This window comes from Dipteris shenzhenensis, chromosome 8 (genome assembly GCF_047967505.1).
Source record: "Dipteris shenzhenensis isolate YYH24624 ecotype China chromosome 8, Dip_SZ_1.0, whole genome shotgun sequence".
Lineage (NCBI taxonomy): Eukaryota > Viridiplantae > Streptophyta > Polypodiopsida > Gleicheniales > Dipteridaceae > Dipteris > Dipteris shenzhenensis.
Window position 1 is genome coordinate 34,132,942 of NC_141603.1, and position 19,255 is coordinate 34,152,196.

Below are 19,255 nucleotides of genomic sequence, written 5' to 3' on the forward strand. Positions count from 1 at the left end.
CTAAAATTTTTCTAGTAGTGAGTATGCACTTGAATCAGAGGCTCAGCACTGTCCTGACAAGCTCTATGTCGAAGGGCCAAATGAGTTATTTCGGAGACATGCCAGATCTAGAGCAACGGATCCCAGCAGCAGCAGCAGCTGGATGGGAAAATACCTCCATAGAGGCAGACGCTGCACCTCTCATATCGATTGAACTTTTCTTGTTGATAAAAGAAATTTGCTGGACTCGTAAGCAGGCCGCACGTACGAATATAGCTAACCTGGCCTGAGCTGAAGCTTTTTTGCAATGTTGGGCGCCGGTACGTCATTCAGGGGACTTGATCTTCCGTCATGCCAATCATATCCTCCATTTCATTGCTACAGGTAGGTTCCCTTTTCTTTTTTCTCTCCTTACATTGGGTGTAGTCCTTTACACAGTTTGCACTTAGGAATCATGGGTCCTTTTGATCGTCGAGTAGAGAATCCATAATATCAAAGAGTCTCTATTGCTTTATCTCACTCTCAAAATGTGGGAAACAAACACTATAAAAAATCTTGTTGCAGAATTCTTTGCAAACCTTAATGCAAGGTTGCCAAGGCTAACTTGTTGAGCTAGAAATTGCTCTACTCATTGGCGAGGCTTCTGCAACCTACAGGGTAAAGGCAAGGTTGCAGGGCAAACGCAAGGAGACTAGCACTTCTGCAACCTACTTATTTCTACCAGGGTAGCACTAAGAAAAAACTCTTTCTTAGACTCTTAACTGTATCTTACCTTAAGCTCCTCTCTGAGTGTTGTAGACTTGAAAGCAGCCTTTGCGCAGAAAGGGACATCTATTCTATTCTGTATTGTTGCATGTTATAGGGGCACCTTTGTAAAGCCTTGCTTCATTGAATGTATAGTCATCAGAGAACTTAATCCTTGCATCTTGGCAACAAGATCTACTAATAATATGCTGTCCATTGGCCACTTCTACTCTCAGCCCATGGTATATCTCAGTAGCAATTAGTCCAACCCTCTGTAAGGTCTTGTAGTTAACAATGTCACGATCTGTGACGTATTCCTTTCTCTATACCTTAGACTTATGGATGGTTTGATGAATGGACACTTGTGGAAGGGTATGCCCTTTCGACGGGACACTTCCTATGAGGCACAACCCTTCACAAGAGACATTCTATTGAAGAGACACTTCTATTGTTATGTACCCTCTCATCAAGGGTCACACCCTTCACAAGGGGTACACACCTCTTCATGCACATACACTTTGGAGTACACACCTTTTCATGTGTGACTCTTCACTCTCTATATAAGAGAGGCCCAATTGTATGGATGACACACTGCAGATACACTACAGACACTCAAGCAATACAATTATTCCTTGTTCTCTGCTATTTCAGTCTCCTTTCTGTTCCTTAGCACATTTTCTAAATATAGTAAATCTAGGATTTCTTACAGTGGTATCAGAGCAAATTTTGCTCGTGCCTGTAGGAAATGCCTCCCACCTTCTAGCGCCGATCTGATTCATCTCTTTCCGCTAGAAGGATATCCATGCACATTGTGCATGGAAGAAATGGAGAGAATGAGCGTAAAAATTTTTAGCGCCAACCCTGCCTAAAGTTATCAATGGCCTCTCCATCTCCCACACATCACGAGTTGATGTGAATGGACACATCACGAGTTGATGTGAATGGACACGACAAAAATTGTGTCTTTTCATGTGCTTGGGCTGTCCCAAAACCAAGGGACACACCTTTTCCACCATCGGACACACCTTTTGATGAAGAGTTTTGACTCCTCACCCAAGGGACACACCCTATCGTGGAAAAAAGGACACACCTCTTCATGTGGGGACACCCCTTTTAAAAACAGGGTCACACCCTTTCATGAAAAGGTACACCTATTCCAAGGGTCACACCCCTTCGAATAGGCACACCTTTTGGCACCAAGCACTTATAAAAAAAGGGTACCTAGAGGGGTTAAAAAGAAAAACCCAGCCCCATACCTTTGGTCTAATCCTAGAATACCCAAGGGTTAAATAAACCCACCCTTTAATTTTTTGGGCAACCACCCACCATAGGTAGCCACAAATTAAAAACAAAAGGGACGCTCCATTTTTAACGCCCATATAAATTTCGTCAAGGAGGTCTGCCTCCCTACCCCTGCCCTCGCCGTTTTGCTGCCCTACCCCTCGCCATCTGTAGCCCCTGCCCCTAAATGGTTTGCTGCCTTGCCCTCACCAATTTTCGGCCCTGGTTCCTTGCCAGCCTGCAGCGCCAGCGCCAGTCCCTGCCATTGCTGTCGCAAATCATCCTTGGAAGCTTGCAGCCTGGTTTCACTAGCCTCTATTGCGATACAACCCTTGGAAACCTGCAACCTGTTTCGCCAGTCTTTATCACGATACAACATTGGAAACTGCAGCCTGTTTCGCCATAGACAGCTTGCCCCCCTTTGTTTCGCCACCTTGCCTGCCATATCAGCAGCGGTTCAGCCTCCTATCGCGATGAAGATAGCCTGTTAAATGCGTGCTGTTGCTGTTTTCCAATCCGGACCAGCTAGGCCCAGATTTGCTCCTCGCCACCCACTGCAACATGGACCTTCGGACAGAAATCTGTAGGCCTTTTCTATGCAACAAATAGGCAGATTAAATCAATGCCAGGTGGATTCTTTCCATTCTACTTCTAAGGATTCTCTTGTCATTATTAAATTACAGCAAATGAAAGACGCTCCCTTAAAGCATGGAAATCCCTGGTAATTCACCCGGCCCTTTAAGGACACCTCACGCATCATCCACCACACAATATCGTGTTCAGATTGCACAACCAGCCCATTTCGAAGCTTTGGCATCGTGGGTCTTCTGTGTCACGTGTCCTCCTAAACACCATATTAGAGAATTTGGGAAAATCTTGATAATTTGGGAACTTTTGAGGGGTTGTAATTATGTAACATTCAATGTTTTTCATTGATTTTTCCCATAGATTTGGGAGTCCATCCAAATCTTGCAAATGTGCATGGTTTGCATCAACATAAATAAAATGTCAAATGTTGAGTTTAACGAAGCATTTTTTGCCTCTTCTCAAAAAAAGGTGGTGTTCAAAAACACCATTTTAGTTAAGTTGGAGAAAAAGTAAGAATGCAACACCAGTCCTTGATATTTTGTCGAGTGTGCAAAACTTGCAATCACAAAGCAATGGTCTACAAAAAAAAAGATAAAGAAAAAAGATCAATGTCATACCTTCCAAATATTTGTTAGTATTCAAATAAATTATTGTTGTGCAAGGGAAAAAAAGTCATGCTTTTCAAGTACCTTCACTCCATTGTGGAGTCAGCATCAGAGTCGGAATCTGTTCTATGAGCCACATTGGATAAAGCTTGCTTGCGTGCAATGGTTGGTATCTTCACCTTGATGGGGAGGTTGCTGCTCTTTGAGGAAACCTTCTTTGAGAGGTTACATTTTGGAACCCATGACCATACAATAGCATCAACAGATTCCCAACGTGGAGGATCACCTTTATTGCACATCCAAATCTTGTTCCAACAATCTGCATATACCTCCTCAATTTCTGCATTGTGTCTTTTGCATATAGGTGCGCAATATTGTATGAAAACCTTCTTGAAATTTTTAGATTTATTATCCTTCTGTACATCAGTTTGAGCAATGCCTAGCCAAATTGGGTCAATTTTTTCTGCTAGTCGGACCAAAAGAAAGTGTCCTTTCTGTACATCAACCATTGGATCAAATGAATTTTTTGGCTTTTTCCTTTGAGGTCCACAGTAATGATCATTCAACTCTTCAATTCCTTGAAACTCATCGTTTTCATTATCAAATACTTGCACATAATCAATATGTTGCATCTTTGGCCAAAATCTCTCGTACATGTCCTCTACACTATTGTTTAGTTTATCAAGCTCATCAATCATGTTCTTCCAGTACTTCACTACTGGCTTGTAAAACTTTGTGAAAGATGAATCTGGACCTTGCAGGTGTGCCCATTTTTCCCAAAAGCGTACATACTCCTTGATATCAACTATCACATCTAAGTGATCCTTCACATACTTGAACATGGTTACATAAGGCCGCTCTCCACTTGGTAGCATTGGATGACCATCCGGATGTCTCTTCCATAACTCAATGCCACCTTCACTTGGTTGCCAATCTAATGATCGTGGATGCACTTTATATTGCATGATAGGAACTTCATTTCGCATAAAGAACCGAAATTGGAGAGGCTTTGAGTGTCCCACTAAAGAATCTTTCCCATCGCATAGGCATCCATCAACATAGCTCTTGAAATCAGGGACTTCCGTTACCAAAAATGGCGTTGGAGAAGAATCCTCACATTGTCTAAAAGTATCCATGAGATGTGCAAATGTCAATGTTTGGCTAGTTCTTAACCTCTCTGAAAACCTGCTAAAATTGACATTGTCCACACAACTCATTGATCGTGCTTTCCAACGAACAACACTACCCAAAGCCTCATAGACTAAGAATGCATCCATTGTAGGAAATGGAAGAAGTGCACTTTCATCCATACAAATATCGATCGCCACCGATACATTGTTTTCTCCCAAGGGCACACCTTGGCACATGTCATCATGTGATGTAGAGAATATTGTCCCAATGGCAACAATCTTTCCATTGACAAGCAAGTTGACTTTAACCCCCACTTTCAATGTGGTACCTGCATAGTACATAGCATTTGTTATAGTTCAATATTGATATCTGATGGTGTGACTTAGGATGAAAATGCTTTACAAGATTTCATTGCAAGACCAAATCTTCCTAAACCTTGGTGCTTTGAATTTTAGGCAGCAAAATTTGGCTACATGGCCAAATCTTCACAAACCATGGTGCTTTGAAAGGGAGATAGCAAGATTTGTCCACACAACGAAATCTCCCAAGACGCTGGTGCTTTCAAGAAGCCATCAAGATTCATCCACACATCCAAATCTACTTAGAGCTTGGTGCTTTGAAAGAAGCCCACAAGATTTGGCCACATGGTCAAATCTCCCCAGACCCTGGTGCTTTGAAAGGAGCCAACAAGATTTGGCCACATGGTCAAATCTCCTAAGGCAGTAGTGCTTTGAAAGAAGCAATAAGATTTGGCCACATGGCCAAATCTGCTCAGACCTTGGTGCTTTCAAAGAAGCTAGCAAGATTTGGATGCACGGCCAAATCCTTCGAGACCTTGGTGACTTCTTTCAAAGAACTGAGAAGATTTGTTCGTGGCGTTCTTTCAAACTTGTGGAGATTTGGTCGTGTGGCTAAATCTTGTAAGCTTCTTTCAAAGCACTAGGGTATGGAGAGTTTTGGCTGTGCAACCTCCTCTTGCATGCTTCTTTCAAATCACCAGGTTCTGGGAGATTTGGCCATGTGGCCAAATCTTTCAAAGCATTAGGGTTTGGGAAGATTTTGCCGTGCTACCAAATGTTGCTAGCTTCTTCCAAATCACTAGGAAGATTTGGCCACATCTTCTTTCAAATCACTAGGAAGATTTGGCCACATGGACAAATCTTCAAACATTAAATTTAAAAATTGAAAATCCAGATTTTAAAATTTAAAATTTAAAGTTCAAAATTCAAAATTTAAAATTTAAAATAAAAAATTCAAATTTCAAGTTTCAAGTTTCAAATTTTGAAATTCAAATCTAGAGATCCTACTTTCAAAAAAATCGTCATGATTCACGCTATTACACTTTAAAATCATACTATTACTTTAAAAACAAACTAGAAAATCTAAAACTATTAAAAAACCAAAACTTTAAAAGGCAAAGATAAACAAACCTTTTAAACCAAGCATAGAAAGTAAACCTATGAGAAGGAATTGAATTCGTCTTCATGGGGGATCAAGTGCTAGGCTCACCTTGTTCTCTCCCTTCCTAGATCTCCTATGTGTACCTAGGGTGGTTTGAGAGCTTTAGGACAATGTCTTAGATGGGGTAGTTCTTGGAAAACACTCCTCCACCCTTGCTTAGCTAATTGCAAGCAAAAAAGTTCAAAACTATGTCAAAATGAGAGGTCCCGGGAGGCTCCCCATCCCAGTTTTGTCCTAACAATGTGTACTTAACTATGTAGGTTTTAAACTTCCATTACCAATTCAACTCTCCATAGATTCCACACACAATAGTTGGATTAGAAAGAGTTCTTTTTTTTTTTTTTTTTGGCTCTTCATGCCTTTGGGTAGATTGCTCCTTCCCCCCAAAACATGCTTTTTTGGGGGGATTGCTCCTTCCCCCCAAACTATGCTTTTTTGGGGGGATTGCTCCTTTCCCCCAAACTATGCTTTTTTGGGGCATACTTTTTTGGGGCTATCTTGGGGCATACTTTTTTGGGGCTATCTTGTCCCTTCCTTTCTCCTCCACGACTTCCTCTTGTCCCTTCCTTTCTCCTCCACGACTTCCTTTCTCCTCGACCCTCGACGTTGCTCCTCGACCCTCCGCGACCTCCTTCCTCGACCCTCGACGACTGCTCCTCCCCTCCGCGACACTGCTCGACGACTTCCTAGATACAAGATTTGGCCGTACGGCCAAATCTCCCTAGACCTTGGTGATTTCAAAGAAGCTATAAAGATTTGGCATCACAACTAAATCTTCCTAAACCTTGCTGCTTTGAAAAGATTTGGCCACACAACCAAATCTTCCTCGACACTCGTGATTAGAAAGAAGATAGCAAGATTTGGTCGCATGGCCAAATCTCCCTAGACCCTCGTGATTAGAAAGAAGCTAACAAGATTTGGCCGCATGGCCAAATCTCCTTAGACCTAGGTGATTTAAAAGAAGCTAGAAATATTTGGCATCACAACCAAATCTCCCCAAATCCTGCTGCTTTGAAAAGATTTGGCCGCACGGCCAAATCTCCCTAGACCCTTGTGATGAGAAAGAAGCTAGCCGCATAGTCAAATCTCCCTAAACCCTCGTGACTTATAAAAAGCTAGAAAGATTTTGCATCGTAGCCAAATCTCCCCAAACCTTAGTGCTTTGAAAACTTGGTGCTTTGAAAAGATTTGGCTGCATGGCCAAATCTCCCCAAACTTGGCGCTCTGAAAAGATTTGGCTGCATGGCCAAATCTTCCTAAACCTGTGCTTTGAAAAGAATTGGCCGCATAGCCAAATCTCCATAGACCCTTATGATTAGAAAGAAGCTAGCAAGATTTGACCACACACAAATCTCACCAAACCCTGGTGCTTTGAAAAGATTTGGCTGCACGGCCAAATCTCCATAGACCATCGTGATTAGAAAGAAGCTAGCAAGATTTGGCCACACGGCCAAATCTCCCTAAACCTGGTGCTTTGAAAAGATTTGGCTGCACGGCCAAATCTCCCTAAACCTGGTGCTTTGAAAAGAATTGGCCACACGGCCAAATCTCCCTAAACCTGGTGCTTTGAAAAGAATTGGCCGCACGGCCAAATCTCCATAGATCCTTGTGATTGGAAAGAAGCTAGCAAGATTTGACCACACACAAATCTCCCCAAACGCTGGTGCTTTGAAAAGATTTGGCTGCACGACCAAATCTCCATAGACCCTCCTGATTAGAAAGAAGCTAGCAAGATTTGGCCGCACGGCCAAATCTCCCTAAACCCAAGTGATTTAAAAGAAGCTAGAAAGATTTGACTGATTTGAAAGAAGCTAGCAAGATTTGGTTGCATAGCCAAATCTCTCCAGACCCTAGTGCTTTGAAAGAAGCCCACAAGATCTGGACACAAGGCCAAATCTCCCCAAACTTTGGTGCTTTGAAAGAAGCCCATATGATTTGGCCACACATCCAAACCTCCCCTTCCAGTGCTTTAAAAGAAGCCCATAAGATTTGGCCGCACGGCCAAATCTCCATAGTGCGGCCAAATCTCCCTAGAATCTAGTGCTTTCCAAATCTACTACTATGTCTAGTGTCAATTCTAGATTCTATTTCAGATATGTTTATCGATAATGTGTTTTGTCTAACATTAAAGATTATAAAGATGATAGTTTGTATATTGCTTGGGTTTTTTTACAGGAAAGACACAAATGTGAAGAAGGTTGAGAAAGTTATAAGTGGATTTGCAGAAAAAAGCATACCTTGGTACTTTGACATATATAGTATTGAGGGAGCACAGTTGACACGAGTTCACTTATTTGTTTTGTTACCTAATAAAAGTGCATACACTTGTGTTGGATCAGTACATCAAATCACTGAAGATGTGGTTGGAAAAGAGGGAGATATTGGATTGTTGATCATTATAAATCAAAATAAGAAGTTTCTCTTGGATCCCAGCATTATGAAGCATCTCGTATGAAGTCTGATGTAGATGACGACATGCACTCAAGAGGCTAGATAAGTGTTGAATCAATTGATGGAAATGAAATTGACACAGTGACAACAATCATTGAATCATATCGCAAAGTTTCAACAACATTAAAGAAGCGTAAGAGTGGGGAAGATAGTGGGGAAGAAACAAAGAAAGGAAAATCGGCTATGGTTCAAGCACCAGGTGGTACCAGAGAAGGGGCAAAGAAAGGAAAGCTAACTATAGTTGATGTACCACAAGAAGAAACACCTCCAGAGGGTATGCTAGCAGTTGTGGAAAGAAGCAGTGGTAGTGAATTGGAGCCAAGTGGAAAGGTCATAGGAAAAAAAGGGCAAAAGAAACCATCAGGCTTGGTGGAATATGAAAAATACTACCCATTCGGGTTGCATGCAACATTTTCAATTCTAGTTACAAGATGTCAAAAAGCTCCTCCAAGCTATGTATATAGAGGGTTGAACAAAGAGCATGTGGAGAAGCTTGCTGCAGACTTCGGTTATAACTCTAGGCCTCCTGCTGCTGTAGCGGATTTAATGCCTTTCAATCATGAAACAAAGCAGCCCCTGAAAAGGGTAAATAAAAAGGATTTGACCAAGTGCCACTACTGGATACTATCTGGACAACATTCAATATATGCTGCTAAAATATTCACATCTAATGATGATAATAGCATGGCCCAAAGAAAGAACTACTACCGCACCTGCCAGGCGAGGATTGTAGTGAATTGTCCCACATGCTTTTATGTGGAGATATCAAAGATGGCAAACCTAGAGTCTCAAAATATCTTGAGACAATCTCCATACATTGATATACTTAAGCAGGTGAGGGGACAATGGATTCTCTTTAACAGACCCAAGAAAGCACAACAAGGGCTTGCAAAAGGACATCCAGATCGTGAGAATTGGGATGTAAGTACAAATTTTTATTATGAATCATTTTTTACAAGTCGGTTTTCGTAATTATTGCATTCTAATGGATTCATATATTTTGCAGGCTTTCATTGACACTGGCAAGGTAACATTGGGCAATAGTTTTGCCACAAAGGATGTACATATGATAATCACAAGCGATGCCATTTATGATGGTTGGATCTCCATCCTTGAGGATTACATTGCAGGAAAATATTCACAAGATGTAAAATGCCTTAGGCAACCCACAGTCTCAATGTTTAGATGCTTGCGTGGATTGAGTGATGATCAACTTGGTCAAATTCAAAATGACATTAAGGAAGGTAGAGTAGTCATAGCTAAAATAAAGACTGATGCCATGATTCTTGATATTGAAGGACAAGCTATGCAGATCAAGAGAGATGCTGCACTACAAGAAGAACTTTATATGTTTATATCCACAGAACGGCCTTCTTTAATGTTAAAAAATTGGGATGAGTGCAGATTACATTCTAAAATTACTCCAGAATTGTATCATCGGATTCGTGGTTGCTCTGACTCATGGTTAAAAGTGAAGCTTCAATAGGGCAAGGAAACTCCACCATTGCCTGATGCTGCAAAGGGGTATCTGAGGTGGATTATGGGACAAAGTGAAGGTGCAAGTCATGGACCAAATTCCACCCGGCCTTGGAGGTTCTACACAGTCGGTTCAAACATGGAGGGAATGGAATTTATACATAATGTGTACCAAGAGCCAATGGCAATAGGGGTTGCCTTTTTGGATGTAATGTATGGACCAAGCAGAAGTAGAAATTGGAATGAGGATCGCTTTGAGTGTTTGTTGAAAAGCTTGATGACAATCGCTTCTCCCCCAGTGCAATTCCTTCTTGTGGTGTTCTTGACCATGGATCATGTATCATGTTTGAAGAATGCATCAAATAAGACATGCGGACAATATAAAATACACTTCGGTTGCCTTTATTTTGAAACTGCAGATATATTTGTCACTAGATCTATGGATGGCTTAATTGCCTGTGTACTGGTAAGCAAGAAAAAGCATTTCAACGATATTGAGCGCTATACCAATGCACAATGTAAGCCATCAATATATGTTGCAGATGAAAAATATGAAAAATCAAGTGGTGCAGAAGAATCAGGTGATGAGGATGATGATGATGAGGATGATGATGATGAATTTGACATTAAATTGTCCTTGAAAAGAAAACATTCAAGTATCATGAAGGGATAACAGGATAATGAGATGGAGATCCAAGCTAAGTAAGGAGTTTCAAGATAGGATTTAAAAAGCTCAATGTTTGATTGTAGAAGTGGTGCAAGAGAAAATTATATGTCCTAATGAAATGCATCTGTTCCATGTGCGAACAGAAAGTTCTATTGCAAAGGGCCTTACCTACACTGTGACAATATCAAAGTTTCCACGGTGTTCTTGCAAGGACTTCATTAAATGAGATGCAAAGAAAGGAATGTATATTCCATGCAAACACATGTACTTTGTCTTCATTGGTGTTTTGCAATTGAGTGACAAAGTGCATCAGTTTATGCACTAGGCAGCTCTTATAAAAGTTGAATTGTTTCAAGCTCTTAGCTCTCATAGAAACCAACCAAGTGTGTCACATCCACTTGGTTGAACTTTGGGACTATTTTGCATAAGCTTACCTTTGTAGTTGTTAAGGAAACCAAGCAACTGTTTGCCACATGCTTGGTTGATTTTTGAGATTGGGTTTATCTTTGAAAAACCATTTTGTATAATTGGCATATCTATTGTGTCAATTTGGGATGCTCAAGCTATTTTGGATAATGCTACTTAATTAATGTTATTTGGCCGATGCTATTAGACTTGTTAGAACTTTATGCTTGTAGTATTAATTAGATGCCTAAATCAAATGCTTAAAGGTTTCCTGTTTCCTATCTTTAAGAAAGTATGCTCATGCTTATGCTTATGCATGAGCATATGTCTACTTCTCTTATGCTCATGCATAAGCATAAGCATGAGCATATGTCTCCTTCTCTTATGCTCATGCTTATGCTTATGCATAAGAGAAGCTGTAAGATTAAACCATCAAATCTCTGACTTGAAAGACCTTTAGAATTAGCCTTCACCCTCTCCAAACATACTTTCATTTTCCAAATTATAAGGGTGTCATTTTATTTCTATGTAAGAACATATTTTATTCAAAGTCAAATGACACTTTTGCAACATAAATATTTGCATTGAAATGTGGAAATCAATAGCCATGTTCACTCGAACCTCCACCTCGCTCGAACGCAGTCGCTCGAACTTTGGTAATCCTCATGCTTTTGGATGTTCTATTACTGGCTCTTTGCTTTTTGGAATTATAATTATAAATACTCTTATTGGGAAGCAAGAGCCACCAACTAGAGGGCACAGATTGGATCCCATGTGGCATCATCTCTCTTCTTTCTTCCATGTTTCCTTGTTCTTGGTTTCTACGGTTTTGGTAAATCATGAATTTGTGAGAATATTTAATTTTACTTTTTGTAACAATGGTATCAGTTAGCCTAAATGTGGCAGAAAAGGAGAATAAAATATGATAGCCTATATAGGATCAAGGATAATGTAGGTGAGCTAAGAGTTTTTAATGACTAAATAAGCATGATTATGTGCATTGGTAAGGACGAGAAGGACGTATATCATGTGGTATGTATGCAATAAGAAATATAATTACTTAGAGGACTTGTATCCTCATAGCAAGTTCTTGAGTAGATGCCAATCCTAGCTTAATTGTAGATAATAAAACTATTATTGTGTGATACATATGGTATGCTTCGATAAAGTATTCCACTAAAGTGAATTGAATTGGTGAAAATTAAAGAGAAGAAAAAACATATGACATTTTTACTAAGCAAGAGGGAAGGCATGATTGTTCACTGGCAAGCTTTTTACTTTGGTAATTTCTTTACGAAATTGCTTTCATAGATAATGAAAAATAGTTGGTATGTAGATAATATCTTCTATGTATTTTCTAGCAGCAGCTAAAGAAAATACGTATTAGATCATTACTAGCTACCAAGTTAAATAAAAAAACCTTAACATGTGATTAGACAATGACGTACATATACCCTTCTGCTGATCACAGAGAATAGTATATGTCGCTCATTGCTACTTGCATCATAAGGAAAAATAATTATGCTTTGTATTTGTTATTATTTCTCAAGATCATACTGGTATGGGATGGTATAGATAATGACAAATATGACAAATATAATGCTTGGATGTATACCAAAATAAAATAAGCAATGAATGGATGTGGTATAGTACTTTCTCTTGGTATAGGATAAGAATTAAATTAATCTTTCATAAGTTTTGAATTGTCTAAATTCATTACCTCTTGGTTATGAGAGCTTAAGATCTCTTGAATAAATTTTTTGACCATGATGTGATACTTGATGAATATCCAAGAGAGGGCTCTTCATATCTCCACTTGTTGACTCAAAAAGTCAAATAAAATCTGAGGTCAGTTGCAATTCAAGCAAGAGGGATGTTACCGAATTGTATTTCCAATATTTCTTGTTATGGAAATTGTTTTATTATAGTCAAGTGTGACTATGGCAAAGTATTCCATAGGAGCGCACTGGGCATCCTAGTGGATGCTTTGTGGGGTTTAGTTGGGGACACCTAACTACCTGTGTTTTTCCAGGCTAGATGGTTAGTATTGTGGGTGATTCTAGGTTAATACTAATGTCGCTAGTGTTACTAGTGTTATTACAATTGGTCGCAAGGTGTATTTTGATGTCTGTATATCAAGCATACAATTATTGTGTTGGGATTAGTTGGTGTGATGATTCATCAATTAATTATAACAACAAACACAATTGGCCACTTGACTACAGATGATGAGTTGGATAACGAGGAACGGAGATGGTGAAGGTGATTTGGATTTATCGAAGTGTAGAATGGCCATGGGCCATATTGTAAAGTAATGAATACTAAGCCATGGGATAATTTATTTTATTAATAGCGGAGGAGGGCACATTAAGCCTTGTGATATTTTGAGATCATGGATCTATGTTGAGCAATCCCTCTAATTGTGGACAAGGGATGCTTTTGGATGTACTATTATTGGCTCTTTGCTTTTTGGAATTACAATTATAAATACTCTAGATGGGAAGCAAGGGCCACCATCTATAGGGGACAAATTGGATCCCATGCGGCATCATCTCTCTTCTTTCTTCCTTGTTCTTGGTTTCTATGGTTTTGGTAAATCATGAATTTGTGAGCATGTCTAATTTTAATTTTCATAGCACTCCCACCTCCTCTCTCTATCTCTCTCTCTCTCTCTCTCACACACACACACACACACACACAAACACACACACACGCAGACACACACATGCACACACACACATGCACACACACACACACACACACACACACACACACACACACACACACACATGCACACACACACACACACACACACACACACACACATACACACACACACGCACACACACACACACACACAGAAACACACACACATATACATATACATATACATGTGTGTGTGTGTGTGTGAGTCTCCCCCCCCCCCGCCCCCATCTCTCACACACACACACACACACACACACACACACACACACACACACACACACACATAGTCTCCCCCCTCCCCTCTCTCTCTCTCTCTCTCTCTCTCTCTCTCTCTTGGTCGCAACTTGTAGGAGCAGGCTGGGGTAGATCTAAACATGAACTGTGGTAGCTGCCATCTGAGGTGAAGTGGATTTGCCAACAGTCCTAGGCAAATTGACAGTCTCGCAGTCTATGCGAATTGGTAGTTTGGACTTTGTCAGTCTAGCTTGGGCAGAAACTGGCAGTCTGCATGTGATGGTAGCAGGCAGATGGGGACATGTGTCATGAGATAGTGTGACAATATTGGTCGAGACTAGAACACATGGTGCAAGATTGCATGGCAGCAATGAAATGTGGACTTGTCTGAGGTGACACGTGTTGTGAGATGGCATGACAACACTACATTTTGGACTCTTTTGAGGCAACATGTAGTGCAGCAATGCCTTTTACTGTTGTTTTGTTGGCTCTACATGAACCGTCTGCTACTGTGCCACTGTGGCATCATATTAGCTCTACCCTCCCCATAGCCCCCCTCCTCCGAAGCCTCCTCCAAAGCACCCCTTTCCCAGCACGTGGTGCAACTTTTGAATGCCACATGGATCCTTTCCTTAAAGAATAGTAAGATAAGATGTATTTTGCATGTGATGCATGTATTAGATAAGCTACTCATAGCTAAATTTGAATTATCATTATGTGTATTGCATCATGGACTTTCTACACATGCATTATCGTGATTACCTACAAGTGTGTATACATGAGCATGCATTACTTGGATACACAATATGAAATGCAAGGGCAAATAGAGAATATCATGAATGTGGTAGGTTGTAGCCTTTGGGTAGGTAGAATAGTCCATAGTAATGGACATAATGCCCATTAATGAGCCATCTATACAACACAAAGTACACTCGGGGGTACACTAACACATGGATCTTATGGCTTGTCGTTAATCTACAACATTCTACATGCACATCATCACCAAGATAGCATCAAGTATGGGAGTTGTTGGGTCTAGATGCAAGCCTAGATTCAAGCTATCCCAAGTTGAACTAGATTCTCTAGTAGCATCTCCTAGAGTAGATAGAAGGCATAACACAAAAGATAGAAGACATAACATGAGAGAGAGAGAGAGAGAGAGAGAGAGAAAGAAAGAAAGAAAGAAAGAAATTTTATTAAAGGTCCACGGAAGGCCATACATGGCCTATGGGACACAAAATCATCCGAAAGGAAAATACATCATCAACGATGCGCCAACTAGGTGGCCTCATCCTAATACCGCTAAGATGCCAAAAATGGCTACAAAAATCCTGGATACAAAATGAAATGAAATAGAGTACCAAAAATGCCTAGATACAAAATGTAAAATATGAAATATGAGGAACATCGTCTTCCCTAAGGGGTCTGTGATCCAAAGAAATGATGGAAGTCATGGCCATCGACCATGCCTCCTGCCATGAGTGTGAAGATCTGGGCAAGTGTCAAATGGGCTGCTGGCGGTGCCAAGTCTCCATGGAGCAATCTCCTCCGAAAATCTACCATCATCCTCCGTCGTCTAGAAATAAAGCGACGGGTACGGCCTCTGTGTAAGATCATCCTGCGGTGCTGCTGGATCATGTCATATGTACATCCTCGGGGTGGAACCATCGGTGCTCTCTGGCAAGATGGGCTATCTCTGTGCTCATGGTCCTGCGCCTCGTCCTGCTCCTCATGAATAACCAGGTCTCTGGCAGGGATGCGACGGTGCTCTCTGAGGAATCTCTCTCTGTATCTGGTGATCTCCCTGATGAACAACGCTAAGCAATACTGATCCTCATACTCCATAATCCGAGAGAGAGGTCCAAATCCGTGCCCAAATAAACAGTGAAATCTGCCACGGATCTCATAATATAAAGGGCATCTGCAAACAAAGTGCTCCTCAATCTCCACCTCCCCCATAGTGCAACAAGGGCATATCCTAGTCTCTCGCCTGGGTCTATGTCCGGTAGCTGTATGACGCATCCTGCCGGCCTCAACGTCTAATCTGTGGGAAGATACCCTGAGCTGGCCCAAGGCAATCCTGAGTGAGTGCGACATATGAACGCCGATATATCCTGGGGATATGATGAAGCCATCCTCTGAAATCCTGAGAAAATGGTCACGATATGTGGCCATCTTCATAGGAAGCTCCGTGGGATGAACCCAAGTGTGAAACGTGTGTAGCTGCAACAAATCTGCCCTGATAACCTGGCTGAGCTCATGTCGAGTGAGAGGGAGGCGAGGGGCATCTATGCTGTATCGAAATGGTGGCAGCCTATCCATATCCAATCCTAGCGAGGTGAGCCATGTGGAGAGTGTGTGGTACCAACAAAAAGTATGACCTCTCTCCGCTAACATCTGCGAGGATGTCAGTGCTAGCCACGGTAATCGTGCTCTGCCTGCTGCTGAGTCTCCGAGCGCCCTGATCCTATGCAAGTATGTAACTGAGAGAGAGAGAGAGAGAGGTCACAATAACAAGAACCAACCTAAAGGCCGATGTTGTAAAGGAACTAAACACTATCCTTATGAGCCTTATAAATTTGCACATTGATGTTGCTTTGGATATAATTCAACACGAGTGATGATATGACCTATTCTAAGAAACATGGATTTCCAACCTATGTTTTGTAGCTAAAGCCAATGCATCCTAGATGCAATTGTAGGGATCAATCTGGATACAGTACAAGAGCACTACTACACACGGATCCTATTGCGATGCTTAAGTACCGATGTTTAGTGTGCATGGGGCACTAATTGTCGATATTGGAAGCAGGGTTCGTTAAGGATCGCTATATAGCGACTTTAGTAAAACATCACTATATAGCGACGTTTGCCTAAAGTCACTATATAGTGACTTTTATCAGATTGGTAATGCTTGTTATATAGCGACACTATGATAATTTTCTATAGCAACATTTTAGAGAGAGTTTTTTTTCCCATACCAACCTTAAAAGATAGTTTTTTCCAATGACAATTTTTTTTTTAATTTTAATACATGTTTGATCTTTTGAGAGAATAAAGGTACGAGAGCATGTACATCAAGCCTTTGAAGCTTATATATTCATGTCCAAGTTTGAGATGAAAAAAATCAATGAAGAGCATTTACATCAACGGTTTCATCATGAGCCAAGTATAATGTGCCAAACAAGTCTATCTCTAACTCTATACCGAGTTGATCTCCTATATCATCATCGTACTCTAGCATCGTACGTTCACCTAAGAGTACTTGTTCATCTTCTTCAATAAAGTGTGGTGATTCTTGATGATCATCATCTTCTTCCTCAATATCATGATCTCCATCTTCCTCCCATACGATGTCATTATGCGCATCTTCCTCTTGGCTCATATTGTGATCTTCATCTTCTTTGCTATATTCATATGGATCAATTGGATCCGGCATTGGTAGTGGCATCTCCATATCCACATCTCTATCTTCAAAAATTTTCTTACTTTGTGGTGCAACTTGGATCACGTACCACCATCTTGGATCAGAACAATCCAAATGAAAAGCCACCTATATTGAAGATGGGTGCCAAATGCCATCAATTATATATATGAAATTATGCTTAAGTACATGTATCAATGGATCTTTAAAAATGAAAGCTTTGATTAATTAAATCATTAGTATGCACTTGCTCAGAGTGCTCAGGAAGAACAAAAGTATCACTTTCATCGCTCCAAAGTTTGGTGGAGTCTATTGCAAAGAAATCGCTACTGTCTTTTCTCACTGTCACATGGGGACCGTTGTAAATAGTTCTAAACCATTTTACATTAAGAATGAAAATACTAAATTGTATAAAATCAACTTCATAGATTTCATGTTTGGTTTCACAATAATCCAACTATAAGGAGAGAAGATTGGTATTCAAAGCACTTGCTCGGCTATCTTGTGTGAAGTTAGCCATGACTCCACAATCATATGTGACTCTCTTTGAATCGATGTGTTCCACGTGAAAATGTCGTCCATATGACCATAATGCACTGTACTTTTTGTACTATAAAAGAGCATAATTAAAACAATGAATATGCATTTATTTTATAGCGTATATTGCCACAAATAATTACTTAATTATGCCAAGAGGTAAGAAACTTACATGCATCATACATCCAGATGATAACTCTCGCTTGTGCTCGTTTATTGTCTCTCCATCGTGTTCGGCTTTACGTAGAGCTAGTTGTAGCCAATCAAGTGACATGTGAGTGGGGAGAAGAGCTAGATCTCGTGAATATGGTTGTGATCACCTGTACATTACTTTGAATCTCGTCCTTGCATTTATTCTTTCTGCTTTGGCCGCTTCATATCTCTCAATCCACTTCTGCATCTCCTTGCTATTGAGGATACAAAACTTATTGAATTTATCCATTTGCTCTTCGCTCATCTTTCTTTCAATCCCTTTTCTTTGGGGAACCTCGCCAACGATGCGATCATCATCCTTGTTATGCCAAGCTTGCATCATATTAGGATCCATGGATGCAAGAAACTCCGTGATATATACTAATGACTCTTGCACAAGCCATCCCTCTGCCATGCTTGCTTTTGGTCTCGCTCTTTGTCTTACAAATCCCTTCAAAGTTTTCATAAACCGCTCGAGAAAAAACATCCACCGACTATGAATAGTACCTACAATGGCCACCTCATCAACTATGTGCACAAGCAAGTGCACTTGAGTTGTCACAATGCTTGAGGGAAAGTGTTTCTCAAGAAAGCATATGGCTTCGATGGATTCCACCCTAGCATTCTTGATGCTCGATATGGAGATCTCTTTTTGAGATATCCACCTATTTCACATGCCCATGTAAGATATATTCATAATCAATCTATAGATTATTCAACTTAAATTGAAGAAAATGTAATCAATGCGATTTGATAGTAAGCATACCTCACAATACCACTGATCTTGAATATAGCATTTCTAACATCTTCTTGTAAGCACCCTTTTATTGTAATTGGGAGAATGAACTATAAAAGCAACAAAGAAGTCATGTCAACAATATAACATAATCATAATTATGCTAATGCATCACGATTATCGGTACACTAATCCTACAGCTTAAAATACCTATAAGACCTTGTGCCAATCATGGGACTTGAGCCCACTAAGCTTATTGTCCTTTGAAAATGCTCCTTTCAAGCAATGCATGTATCTTATGGGTGTTTGAAAAGAGGCAATGTTCGCCTTGACTGCTGCCTTCTCTCTCGTAGAGAGGATCCATGTTGCTTTCGGGAGGATAACTTTTCCCGAAGCATTTACTTAGGGCCACAAACAAGACATCCTATTCATAGTAGGCAAGTCTTCTCACACTTTTCTCGAGTCTTTGGAACCAACCAAGTGTGCCCAAATTAGTAGCCCCCACATTCTTGAAGATATGCATGGGATCCAAGAGATGATTGATTTGTAACTGACCCCAATAAGGAAGCATGTGAAAGATCGATAGCCTCTTCATACCAGGAGGAGGTTCCTCTCCATTCTCCCTCCAAGCTTGAATC